Raw genomic sequence first — 13,126 nt, 5'->3', positions numbered from 1 at the left:
CTGTGACTTTCTTATTTGCGTACGTCGGACGATGTTACTAAGTATATTCCTGAAATCGTGGTAATGGTAGTCTTGGTCAATAAGAACTAACGTCAAGCCTTGCTGTCCAAAATGGCAATTAGGTGAGATGGGTTTAACGTAGCGTTCAAGATTATACAGCTACCTGCATGCGGTTATTGTAAGTCTCCAGGTGTGACCGTGTGTGTGTGTGTGTGTGTGTGCGTGCGTGCGTGCGTGCGTGCGTGCGTGCGTGCGTGTGTGTGTACGTGTGTGTGTACGTGTGTGTCTGTGTTTAAGTGTGTGCACTGAAAAAATAGTCTTGTGAATTCTGCGAACTTAATTAGTCACAGCGTCCAGAAGGTTAGTAAACGACGGATTTACTATCCTGCCTGGTAGATTGCACGAAAATTATGTAGATTAGTAAATAGTCCTTATTAAGTTCGTATAATGCACTTCTTAAAGCACGCTGTAAAAACGTGTTAAGAATGTAAACACATACAAGACACGTTCAGGAATGTGTTTCAATCCAGAAGGTATGCACATATGATGTCTGAACACGTTAAGGGTCTAAGCACAACAAATGAACTGTAGCTTCATAGCCTAAACACCACCTAAATCAGATTTACAGACAATTGCATCACATATATCACCGGGACTTACACCGAGCTTGGTACAATATTAACATAAACAAGTACAAATAAATCTTGCTAATGGTGACTTCAAAAATTGACAGTTGTGACGACCACAGTCTCTGTTAGCCCTGGTGGATGCGTGACGGACTAGAATCAAGAGGTTGTAGGATCGAATCCCACAGAAAGAAATGTTCATAAATGTGTTGTTGCTGTATGCCAATTAGTATTTCGCACATATGACAATGAAATAATATCTGATTACCAGTTAATCTTTTCAAGTTAGTGACGATAGGCCACCTAGGAATTCTTTTAACTGATTAGAGAGCTCACTAAAATGTCTGAGTGGACATTGAAATTCACACACTAAGTTGGTAAACTTTACACATTATTTCAATTTAGTGGTATTTGAACTAGGCTCGCCGGTTCCATGCACGACTAAACGACGGTACTCTCCACAGCTACGTCTTGAACGACAATCCATCCGTGCCCACCTCACTGTGAGTGAGGGATCAAGTTAACAATCTTTACCAAGAGCTTATTCCAAATGTTGTCATAACTGACAATGCAACATCCGGTTGTGATTCGGGATTGGAATAAATTCCCATAAAGAAAATGGGTAGTCAGGCTAAACCTACGACAAGGGACTTCTTCATGTTATCCAGTACTGATTTGTGGATTCCGTTGTTTTCAGGCCCCTGTGAATATTGTTGAATGCGGAGTAAAATAACAAACAATCTAAACATAATATTTCACAGCATGAATGAAATCAAGAAGATATTTGTGCATACTTTGTTCGTTTCCATGTTTACGAAAAAGATCTAATCTTTCAAAACTTAATCACGTTTGTGTTACAAAAGGATCGATGCTCATGATGTCAATCACTGGATTGTCTGGTCCAGACTCGATTATATTTACAGATCGCCGTCATATAGCTGGAATATTGCTGAGTGCGGCGGTAAACAACAAACAAGCAAGCAAGAAACAAGTGTTACAAAGGGAACATCACAAATAACGTTATATAACTGATATGCCCAATGTCATTCCTTGAAGTAGTACGGGTCTTGCCATGAACCAGCTGTCCACTTTGGACGCTGACGGTAACCTTGCTCATCCTTGTAGTTGTTTAAAGAAGTGGCCTTGATCTTGGCTCTACAGAAGTAAGGGACATAGCGGTCATCAGCGAAGGTCAAGCTAGGAATTGTCCCAAACAGAAGGAAACAGTTATCTCATGACAGTAACAGCGGGTCCAATCTGGGGGGAGCGGGTGGCCCAGTCGTCTAAGGCGCAGCGATTCGCTGTGCAGAGTTGCGTCCCTTGGGCACGCCAGAAACTATGATTGTGGTTTCAAATCCTGGTTCGCCCCGATTATGTTTCTTGGTTTGTCAGCACCATGCCCTTGTTCGTGGGTTTCACCGAAGTGGTAAATGTCTGAGACCTGCATCACTTCGGGCTTTCCTCCCACGTTAGCTGACACGCCGCGAGATAACTGGAATACTGTTAAAAGCGGCGTTAAACCCAAATCACTCACTCACTATTCAGCTGAGATGAGTGTTTCATATTTTCCCTTTCATTGCATCCCAGTCAGTATTGCTGTAATCATTATTCATATTCGACTTTAGTGGAGCCGCCGATAAGCCTAACCAGCCTTATTGTCCCGGGACCACCGACCCCCTATTTTAATATGTAAATAATCTAACAACTATTTTCTAAAGTACGGACAATTACGTTTAAGAGAGAGAGAGGTATATATGTAGGCGAGAATTTATTAAAATATTGGGGATGACGTGAGTTAGATACCGTAATTGTATAAATAGTTAGTCAGTTAAGTCATTCTATTTCAAAGTCCATAAGCGTGTTTCATCCTATATTTGATTTTATTGTATAGTCTATAGTGTTGTACATGAAAGACCTGAAGCTAATCCCATGAACAAAACGAAGCACAGCCTCCCGTTTCATGTTTGTAGCATTTATTAACGTATTTGTTGTATATAAACGATATTATCATTATTGTTTATGATGAATATTGAAACTTTGATAACATTGTATATTTATCTTAGATTATAATTTATCATCCAAAGCTGTTTCCCACAGGAGATATCGCTTGGGTGGGATCAAGCGATTCATATCTACAATGTAGATATCGCTTCAATGAAATTTCATCACAATGCTTTGGAGACCATAGTGATGTCATTGTAGCCATGACGTCTCAATCAAATGACATCACTAATGGCTCTGCTACTGAAGCTCTTAGCAGCACTTTTTACACTGCTTATTACTGTCTACAAACTGAAAAAGTTTGAAGAATGATGTTGGATGATAAATAAAATCTCACCCTCGTGTCTTTTAATATCAAACATATCAACACTCGTTGATCAAAGTGGAAAAACTCCTCGGCAAGCCTCTGAGTTTTTCCACTTTATTCAACTCGTGCTGATATATTTGATATCAAAAGCCAATCGGGTGAGGTTCTCTGTTTGCCATATTGGAAGAACGGTAATACCATTGGAGTATGATTATATGTAATAAATAGATATAAAGTATTACTATCTTCAAACATGTCATTTTTTACGAAATAAAATCGACAAAAAGCATTTCCATAATCTTAAGAAATCTCTTCTAAAAGTCCATTGTTTGATTCTGACGTTATCACGAAACAGAATTTCGTAAGACCTTATGTAAGACATCAATGAACACTGGCGGTACATGTATATTATAGATATTTATATACTTGTGGTAAAACAGATATTAATCTTCCACGTTTGGGGATAACGCAGCAGCCTAATTTGAGCCCGTCAATGTAATTTGGACTGAAAAGTCCCAATAATTGTTACATTAGAATGCAGAATACATTTTGAAGGGGAGGTAAGCCTTGAGTCAAATTTTCAACTGTCATTAAACTAATTAATTTTACACGTATGGTGATGTTGGAACATTTCAGACCATAGCTATTGTTTTGAATTTTCAAGCTGAGTGAATGGGTGAGCCGGGTCTCACGACCCTTTTGTGACGGATGTTAACCAGTGGGGCAGAATACGCTCACCTGGTGGCATTACTATTTGATAGTAATTCCCAGACACGTGCTTATGACATAGCAGACTATAATGGACTCTGCTTTTGGTAAAGATTTCTTATGATTTAAAATGTTTCTTGTCGCTTTTATTTACACCAGCTGTTTTCACTCATTGCCATGGCTTTCATCCTTCTCAGAATGTAACATCGCCTTTCTATTACTTTACATTTTCATTTCGTTTTAAGAAAGTTATCAATAATATTTGGTATTTTGAAGCATTTGTCAAACGAAATATTATAGAACAATTCTTTGTTAAAATTTGATTAATTAATATTTGAAAATGATAAATCAAAGTGAAAAAATGTTATGCAAATGAACCCTGCTTTCAGTCGAGATTTCTTATGATTATTGGAAGGGTTTTGTCGCCTTTATTTAAATACCCCTCATATTTGGACGTCAACAGTAAAATATCAAGTTTCAGCTGCACTCTTGGCTTCTGTTTTCCAACAATAACTGCATCATGAAATTAAAAGGTTAGAAGTTTGTGCCATTTAGTCATTTCTTACAAGTTTAGTTACTGAGGACCGATTTCTTATATAGTAAATGGTTGGTACTATATTACTTGCGCATTAGTCTAGACACATAAATAAAAGCGATAAAATCCTTTCTATATCCATAAGAAATCTCTGCCAATAACGAGTCGAGTGTTATCAGTATAGAGATAACGTTTACCTGAACCTCATTAGTAGTACAATCGCAACTTTTGGGTACTCTGACCTACACGTCCTTATGCCCGCCACAAAAAAGCAAGAGTTGAGGTGAATAAAATAATGTGTCCTCGGGTGTTACAAGACAAATAGATCGTTCACAGTAAATGTTGGAAGCCCTGAGCGAACTGTGCTCTTAAAACAGTAGAGCATCATAAGACAGAAATGTTAATGCCAAGTATAAGAACGTTTATGTCTGTGAAGGGGCACTGGTGGCCCAGTCGTCTATGACGCCGCGATTCGCTGTGCAGAGTTGCGTCCCTTAGGCACGCCAGAAACCTATGATTGTGGGTTCGAATCCCGGTTCGCCCCAATTATGTTTCTAGGTTTGTCAGCACCATACCCGTGCTCGTGGGTTTCACCGAAGTGGTAAACGTCTTAGACCTGCATCACTTCGGGTTTTCCTCCCACATTAAGCTGACACACCGTGATATAACTGGAAAAATGTTAAAAGCGGCGTTAAACCCAACTCACTCACTCACTCACTCACTTATGTCTGTGAAACTTAACACTAGAACACACCCTATATTTTATTGATTCTGCTTGTCATACAGTTTAGGTTTACTTGATTTTATTCACTTCCTCAAATTTCCATTGGGAGGTCATACACACTATGCCTCGTCGAATGAATGGATGTTTGAGAAATCATGGCGGTATTATGCACCACTGATCCAAAAGCGTCAGCTTTGAAATTTCCAATTTTACCCCCAACGCCCTTCAAGATCGCTGGCGATCATAACATCTGTTGTCATACTTCACTGCCGGTTGTTATGTGTTCCCAATACCAGAAACTTATATCTATAAAGAATTCGAAATTTTCATCTATTTCCGAGTATACCCCTTTTTAAAGTATATTATGTGAATTTGGAGTTCAAATTGACTTGGAGCGCTGACTGAAAAAGAATCGTTTAGTTGCAATTATCTCATTTTCACCTCATTAGGCAATCCTAAGGATGTAAATTTCTTACTGGTTGCATCGATAAGTCATTGTCACATATTTGATAGTAATTAAGGATCATGATAATAAAAATACATGCACATATCCAAGCCCTTCATTACTTTGAATTATAACCATTCTTTGACGTTTCGTCTCCTCCATTCCATAATTTTCCACTTTGTAAATACCTTCACCACTGATGCTATTGGCCCGATAAAAAGTAAGCTTTCATTCATTTTCATTCCAAGCAGTGCCAATACCTAAAGCCGCATCTAATAATATCGCCATCCCTGCCTCATTGGAACACAAGTTTAATTCATTATCATCTCAATTACGGGACAGAATAAAGGAGATTGTAGTGAGGTGATATGGGGTTTAACGTCGCGTCCAAGATTATTGCACTTATATAGCGACGTGCATGTACGTGTGTGTGTTTGTGTGGCTGCTTGTACTAGTCCGGACTGATGCTGATTTATAGTACTAGCTTACTGAGATACCATGTCGCAGTTTAACATGAATACCCCACTCAGACACAGTATACAGACTCCGAGCCGACCAGTCCTTGTTTTAGCCCCTTAATGCCGAGCGCCAGACAGGGTAACAACAAGTGCCATCTTTTAACGTCTTTTGGTATGACGCGGCCGGGGAGGGAACCCCGGACCTTCCGCTCTCCGGGCGGACGCTCTACCACACGACCACGGAGGCGGTCAAAGTGAATAGAAGTGTGCTCGTAAAGATACTGATTTGAAGGGCATCATCTCAGGTTCTGCCTGGCAAAGGAAAGTTCACCCCCCCCCCCCCCTCCCCCCCCCCCCCTTTGTCATACTACCTTGTGGATACTTTATTGTCAGTGGCAGTGGCAGGGTATTGTCTTGTTTACATTATTGAACGACATTAGATCATAGCTATACATGTGGCTTAAGTTATCTTCTTTGCCAAATTCACGAGTTTTGATTTTGCTAATCCGAGCAGAAAAGTCGATGCATATGTACTCCGAAACAGATCAGCAAGAAGGGGAGCACATTTGGTGTCCATGGGGATGCCTACATCTTGCCTAAATTTCCAATGCCCACATTTCACATAGATGTTATTTACGAGGAAGTCCAGCATTTCACATGTTATTTTATCAGTAAACAGGTTACGTTTGCTTTCATTTTTGACAAATTGTCCTGAACCTTCCTGAACGGACGTTCTTCATTATTTTGTGTGAAATAGTTGTGTTCAGAGTGTCATGAGAGAATTTAACATTACCTAAGACAAGTATACATTTAGTGTCGTTTGTCTAAAAACTTATAAAAACTAATAACTGTCGCATTGATTTTTGAGTATTTCCTCATTTCTCAAATTTTGCATATCCCCGTGCCCTTCTCATACCTAATCCTTCATGTCAGTGTGTATTGTAAACACATCATGTAATTCATGGGGGCCCAGACGTCTAAGACGCCGCGACTCACTGTGCAGAGTTGCGTCCCTTGGGCATGCCAGAAACCTATGATGGTGGGTTCGAATCCCGGTTCGCCCCGATTATGTTTCTAGGTTTGTCAGCACCATACCCGTGCTCGTGGGTTTCACCGAAGTGGTAATCGTCTGAGACCTGCATCACGTCGGGCTTTCCTCCCACATTAAGCTGACACGCCGCGATATAACTGGAATATTGTTAAAAGCGGCGTTAAACCCAACTCACTCACCCACTCATGTAATTCACAACGGGAATGACCTCCATCCATCATGTGCACATACCCTTCTTATCAGTGTCACATACACTGTGAACAGTAACTGAACAGTAAAGTGCCATATGGATACAGACGACCGGTGGATTTATTTGTTTTTATAAGAGATATAAAACGTCAGTCTCGATTATCTGCCGAAACATATTCCATTGGGCGTAAAAGGCAAAATCGAGATGTAAATTATATGAATGGATCACTGAAAATCAGTGATGACACCAGGTGTTCGTAAAAGTGAGTGAGTGAGGTTTTACGCCGCTTTAAGCAATATTCCAGCAATATCACGGCGGGGGACACCAGAAATGGGCTTCACACATTGTACCCATGTCGGGAATCGAACCTTGGTCTCTGTCGTGACGAGCGAACGCTTTAACCACAAGGCTACCCGACCGCCCCTGTTCGTAAAGGTACGGCATATTCAGAACACTCTACATGCGCCACAAATACATATATACACAGTGAGTGTCGATATTGTCCCCAGTGCCAAAATAGTGAGTTCGAGTTTACTATTGCTGTGTATATATATTGTCCCCCGTGCTGAAAGAAAAGGAGAAAAACACACTATGTTAGCTTACCTGTATATTTAACCGCACAAAATTGAATATGGAACCGAACGTGCAGTTATAATGTTATCATGTATTGACAATTAATTTGAAATGCCTGCCGACAAGGAATGAAAAAGAAGTACAACTGCGGTGATGCTGCCGTCAAATTGGCTGTTTCAGTCAGAGGGAGTTACTGACCAATCAGAATCGAGTAATTTCCAAATTCATGGTAGAACTTAAACGTAAACAGTGACGGGTATTTGTGACAATTGACTTGACTTTGCATGTGTTTGTGACGGGTGTACCGGTGGGGCAGGATACGCTCACCTTTACGCGAACACCTGGTATCATCACAAGTAGCCGGAATCGTACAAACGAGTCTGCTTTTGGCAGTTATTTCAATCACATATATAGTTCAGGGTCATGATCAGCACGACTAAAACCGGGTCAGTTATCTGAGTGGGTTCATTGGAGAACCATGACTATCCGTGACGGAGGTCGGAGACGTTTACAACTGGGTGCAGTCAATAATACGCTGACGGTCTGTAGATCATAACCTTAGATCATAAGCAAATCTGGGATTCGTACTCAAGATTATCGGAGCTTGATCGCTCGGGGTCGCAACTCTACACAGAGATTTGACGTACAAAGACCACTGGACCACATATGTCCCTTGTGTCTTCAATGTTTCGCAATTGTGTGTTTTCTCGGAATAAACCATGAAAAGTTGTGGTTGTTCCCATTGATAAGGCATCACATAACATAACCATTACATGAAAGCATCATTACATTAATTGTTAGGGGGCACGTGTTGCCCAGTCGTCTAAGGCGCCGCGATTCGCTGTGCAGAGTTGCGTCCCTTGGGTACGCCAGAAACCTATGATTGTGGGTTCGAATCCCGGTTCGCCCCGATTATGTTTCTAGGTTTGTCAGCACCATACCCGTGCTCGTGGGTTTCACCGAAGTGATAAACGTCTGAGACCTGCATCACTTCGGGCTTTCCTCCCACATTAAGCTGACACGCCGTGATATAACTGGAATACTGTTAAAAGCGGCGTTAAACCCAGCTCACTCACATTCAGTGTTTGACCAAAGAGCTTGGTATTCGTGACATGTGCGATAACGTCAGACGTGTATGTCAACTCAGGAAGATATCTGACAAAACCTTCTATCAACTCAAAAACAAGAAAAATGTCCATTCATCTGTTGTACTGGATTTCTAAGCTCCATAAAAAGTCCATACAAAGAGAGATTTATTTCTGGGTCCAGCAAATGTCTCTATCCTCAAAGGCTCAAGTGTTGACAATTTATGAAAAATGAAGTCAAATGTCATCTGATGTGTACTTTCCATTAGTCAACTGTCCCAGTATGTAGAGCAGTCTGGTGTCTCTCATTTCGAAACATTTTGAGGTACAATCGAACAGGCTCTTTGTTCAAAGATTTCAAAGACCATCATATGACTTGCTCATTTATTTGATCAGAGTTACATTCAAGGCAATACTAAAGCTTTCGAAAGGTTTTATGGTAGACATGTGGTGGACATTTCCAAATTTGACGCATCAGTGACAAACATTATGACTGATGCAATTCCCTATTTTGACATGTGTCATGTGTTCCATTGCTTTTTAGGTGAACACTTGACTTCCCTTTGCATGTGCTTTTGACGGGTGCCACCTTTGGCGACAGGAGACGCTCATCTTTTCGCAAACACTTGATGGTGATTCATAAACACATGCTCATGCTATAGTCGGAATCGTATAAAGGAATCTGCTTCCAGATGAATATCGAAAGAGTTTTGTCGCTTTTGCATCCACCATACATGTAGATATGTTGCTGGAGCGTTGTAGGATGCTAGTAGTGCAGGTTCGAATCCCAGAATCACATTTTCGCATCGTACTCGTGCTCGTTGGTTTCACCAAAATGGTCTAAGACATACTTCACTTAAGGCTTCACTCTCTGAGTCTCTTCAAGCTGACATGCCGTGATAGAACTGACCATTGTTCAAAGCGGCGTACAACTATTACGCATAAGAATCATCACTGTAGGCAAGATTGTGACGAAGAAACGGTGCAAACAGGGATCAAGACAGTGAGAAGAACATAATTAAAACACACTTCAACGTCCATTTTATTAACAATCTCATTAGAATCAGACCTTAGTTCTCGCTACCGCTAACCAAAGATCTGAGGACATCCCATTACGGGTCACGTCAGAACGACCTTTCGCGAACATTGACCGACCAATGAAATGACTGACAAGAAATCGACATTGGCCAATCAGAAGGCAGCTTTCTCGTGCTGTACGGCAATATTTTCAAACTGGCGACTACCCTTCGAAACATATTTTGACGTATTCTCGATTAAAAAATTAAAAACTGACCAAAACAACATTCTGGAATGGCTTATAGATGGCCTAGATTGTATGGGTATAATCATAAAACCCGTAACTGTCGTTCGGAATACCCTCTGTTAAATATTTCGTGGTTGCATAATTAGAAAACACATTCGGACTGTCACTTTCAGGATGTGGTAAGCGACGCCCTGATTGGTTGGATGAAAGGTCGTGCTGACGTGACCCGTAATGGGATGTCCTCAGATCTTTGTTTTAGCGGCAGCGAGAACTGATTTTAATGAGATTGATTTTATTAATAACATATCACTTGTGTGACTGTTCATTCAACGGGAGATGACGATTCTTCCTCTCAGGTGGATGTTGAAGCTAATCTGTGGAATAGAAGACATATCGATAACTTAGTCAGTTTGCACATTCATACGGTAAACAACTTCTACTAAGTGAGTGAGTGAGTGAGTTTGGTTTTACGCCGCATTTAGCAATATTCCAGCATATCACGGCGGGGGACACCAGAAATGGGCTTCACACATTGTACCCATGTCGGGAATCGAACCCGGGTCTACGGCGTGACGAGCGAACGCTTTAACCACTAGGCTACCCGACCGCCCCACTTCTACTAAGTAATACAGCGACAGCTAAATATGTCGAGTGAGTGTGAGTGAGTTGGGTTTTACGCCCCTTTCAGAAATATTCCAGCAATATCATGGCTAGGGACACCGGAAATGGGCTTCACACATTGTACCCATGAGGGGAATAAAACCCGGGACTTCGATGTTACGATCGAACGCTTTAACCACTGGGCTACCCCACCACCCCTAAATATGTTGAATACATTCTAAATTGTTAATTTTCATATTTTAAGAGAACGTTTAAACTACATATGCATATGAAATGGTTATAACATGACATCATATATCATATTCCAACGATTGAGGGAGTGATTATAAATATCACGGGGCCTTGAGGTAGCCTAATGGTTCAAACATTCATTCGTCACGCTAAAGGCCCGGGTTCGATTCCCCACATGGGTACAATGTAATTATGGTGTCCCCTGTCGTGATATTCCTGGAATGTTGCTAAATTCGACAAATCATAATCATAAGAAATATCTGTTATATATGTTAACGTACCATTTCTTGCCGTGTGAACAGAACGATTACTGGTATTCCCTTCTGTGTAACATTTTCTTCCGGGGATAATAAGGACGCCGATGTCCTGACTTTCGACTCTTATCCTTCTTGGCGTGAAGGAACTTCTCAAGAGCAATGGCAGTTTTGGGCACAAAGGGCTTCTCCCCAAGGCATGGTGATGTGACTTGCATCGGTTCCCATGCTTGGGTGGTTTGCAGAAAACATGCCAGGGCAAGCACTGCCACGGTACTCCACACTTTAAACTCCATTATCTGTTGAAGAAAGTGAATAATATCAGTTGTTATACTTAATTTCAGGAAACTCTGAACACCCAGTACCTCTCAGCTGAGTCTGGTTTCGAACCTTCTTACTCAGGGCCCACTTGCACAAAGCGATCTTAGCGCTAAGATTATCGTAACTCCCATACTTTAACATAGGCTTACGATAGTCTTAGCGCTAAGATCGCTTTGTGCAAGCGGGCCCAGGACTGTTTGCATCTTACAAGCCGTACAGATAATCAGCTTTACCAAGTAACATCTTTGTCAACAGATATACAGTAAACTACGGTTATAACGAACTCAAAGGGACTACTAATTTTAGTTCGTTATAACCGTAATTTGTAATAAGCATGTATACAGCATAACTACAGCATATAGTCCGGACTAAAAAGTTAGTTCGTTATATCCGTTAGTTCGTTATAAGCGTGTTCGTTATAACCGTAGTTTACTGTAACAGGTTTCGACCATTAAGGTCATGAGCTTTTAGAATGAGCGATTAAGTGCTTATAATGTGCAAGTCGTTTTGAATGATTGATAATCAAAACTTATTTGGTTTTCCAGTCTTCTGATCTTTGTCTGAACATCGACAGAAATATGAAATATCTCCAATATCTTAACAAGCCCATTCATATCCGAAACCAACAACAATATGTATTAATCTTACACAAGATGTCCATGTCTTCCTTCCTGCTGAATCTAACTTCTTGATAAGTAGGTAACAATTTACGCGTAGGGAAAGTGGTGGTTTAAGACTGCCACTGCCACCTACAATTTGAGGTTACTTTGCTTCTGATAGACACGTTGAAGAAATGTCGATTTGTCAAGATCATACGACAGACAATTTACCATAAAGTTACAAATACGTGCTGATTTTAATAATATATCAGATCCTATTCCTTCACTGAGGGTCACAGATTGCAAATGTCGTGCGTACTAGCTTTAGGAAAATCGCCACTAATTTCAGAATAAACCGTTATTTAGTACATGTTAGTGCTATCGGTAGAGCAGGACATGCTTACCATTGCTTGCGAACACCTGGTGTCGTCGCTGCCTCATGTCATATTCACGACTATTTGCCTTTTACGCCCAATGTATGTTGTTGTCATATGGTGTCATAATTTGATATAAATTTGATTACACATGAAAAACTATAAATTTAATAATTAATTGTCAAGTGAACTAAACATGAAATTGGATACATACATACATTAAACATCTAAATATTGTCAAATATCAAATTATTCATCAGGTCAACCATTTTTCAAATTATGATCAAAAGGAATAAAAATTAATGGCAATGCCACTCTGAATATCTTGTATTAAAGTATCATTTATTTTTAATTTCTCGAAACGAAATACGTTTTAACTATACTCACGGTGTGTGACGGTGGCTAAAAGAACCGTGTAAAACTGCCATATTCAAAGTCAAACAGGCGCCTTATATGTGTCTACAAATGAGATACATGAAGCCATACAGCTGAGCCAGTTATTGCCTTACGGACATGAAGCCTTGGGCCTATCATTATCCGAAGTCAACACATACACTCCAGTGAACATATGACCATTTTCCTGATGTGGTGCTGATAATATCTGATTTCTCGTGCCTTCTTTGTGTTGTATTGCTACCATGGCTCTCCTTTAGTTTTATAAATGACTAGATAAAAATGCCGATAATAATTGATGAAATAGTTTACGCTTCATTATCGTTTTAGATAAAAACCATTTTACTTTGGGGAATTTTAATCACT

The 13,126-nt window shown here is 40.3% G+C and overlaps 1 long non-coding RNA gene across 1 annotated transcript; it reads right to left on the bottom strand.

Annotated features, from left to right (window-relative positions):
- Positions 1-10,093: 10,093 nt before the first annotated feature.
- LOC124121569 lies at positions 10,094-12,816 on the bottom strand. Its single transcript, XR_006859055.2, has 3 exons — positions 12,755-12,816; positions 11,101-11,372; positions 10,094-10,341 (listed from the first exon to the last, which is right to left on the bottom strand). It is a non-coding gene; the product is annotated as an uncharacterized LOC124121569 (long non-coding RNA).
- Positions 12,817-13,126: the final 310 nt, after the last annotated feature.

This window comes from Haliotis rufescens, unplaced genomic scaffold, assembly GCF_023055435.1.
Source record: "Haliotis rufescens isolate VD_foot unplaced genomic scaffold, xgHalRufe1.0.p SCAF_13, whole genome shotgun sequence".
Lineage (NCBI taxonomy): Eukaryota > Metazoa > Mollusca > Gastropoda > Lepetellida > Haliotidae > Haliotis > Haliotis rufescens.
This window is presented reverse-complemented; position numbering and strand designations above follow the sequence as displayed.